At 31.2% G+C, this 1,296-nt stretch overlaps 1 long non-coding RNA gene across 1 annotated transcript; it reads right to left on the bottom strand.

The window, feature by feature from the left end:
* Positions 1–217: 217 nt before the first annotated feature.
* Positions 218–1,003, bottom strand: LOC133828919 (uncharacterized). Its single transcript, XR_009891386.1, has 3 exons — positions 630–1,003; positions 444–548; positions 218–357 (listed from the first exon to the last, which is right to left on the bottom strand). It is a non-coding gene; the product is annotated as an uncharacterized LOC133828919 (long non-coding RNA).
* Between the last annotated feature and the right edge of the window lie 293 nt (positions 1,004–1,296).

The raw sequence follows: 1,296 nt of genomic DNA, 5'->3' as shown, positions 1-1,296 counted from the left end.
AAAAATTTAGATTTCATAAACAAGTGGCATTAATCTAGCTAACCAATCACTTTGTAGTGGTAGTAGATCCTCTTTGACATTGAATTGCTTTTTGTCAAACCACTGCAAAATTGAAAAGTTAATATAGATTAGATAATTAAATACTATATCTAGTTTTTCTTAAGCAAAAAAGAGTTTAAAATATAACATACTTTCTTCTTGATAACTTCAGCTGGATTCGGTGCATTTACAAGATCATAAATGTATCTTAGTACATAATAACCACATTCATGACTTTCAGGTTGTTTTGGACAAGAACCTCTCACCAATTTTGTAAATGTGACGATGTATTCATTTTCCAAACATTGTGCGTATGCTCTACAAAAATTAAAATTAATTAAATACATATTATGCTCTCAACTTTTAAAAATTAATAATGCATACATTACAATTGAAGAACTTACTTTTCCATAACCTCCGTAATTATTGGTGGAGATTTATGATTTTTTAAAGGGTCCAAAATTATGGTCATCCCCCGCATCATCACGAGCACCAACATCCAATGTCGACTAAAATAATAATAAAATATGATTATTATAAAATTAAAATTCAACCATAGTAGTGATAATGTTTAAGTAGTTCGTTCTTACTCAACAATCCAAGGAATGAAATATATTTGGCCTTGTCTATCCATAGTCATCATCCATTTGGCTATAAGATCCACCGTATAGTTTTTACTTTCATCATTGCCAATAGAAAGATGTTCGGTGTCAAAAAATTTATATAATTGTCGTGAATTTGGGTGCATGCTTTCCCAAATGCATCTGTAGAGAATCAATCATTCATATTACATTTTCAATTAATAAATTAATATCGTCAAAAAAAAAATTGGGCAGAGTTTCCTCTGTTTCTATAGCATATCCAAAATTATTAGAACCTATAAATTCAATTCAGACAAAGCATACAACAAACAACATGCATGTTCTCAACCATAAGCCACAACAGCACACAAAATTCGCAGAACCTACTTCACTAAGACACACATGTTCTCAACCTTCTGTTATCTCCGCAGCACACAATTTCATCTCAGAACTTACTTCACTACGGATGAATATCTAATATATTCAAACTCCTCTAATAGTTTGTAATGACATAACGGATTGATACATACCTCATACCAAACAGCATAGCTGAGGATACATACTTATGTGCTAAATTTATGTCTTTTTAGCTCTTCAATCTCAGCTTTTAGTCGAGCAATCTCCTCTCTTGCAGTCATTGTTTTATGTTTTTTTCCAAACATTTTGGAAACGGTCG

This window comes from Humulus lupulus, chromosome 4, assembly GCF_963169125.1.
Source record: "Humulus lupulus chromosome 4, drHumLupu1.1, whole genome shotgun sequence".
In the NCBI taxonomy this organism is placed as follows: Eukaryota; Viridiplantae; Streptophyta; class Magnoliopsida; order Rosales; family Cannabaceae; genus Humulus; species Humulus lupulus.
This window is presented reverse-complemented; position numbering and strand designations above follow the sequence as displayed.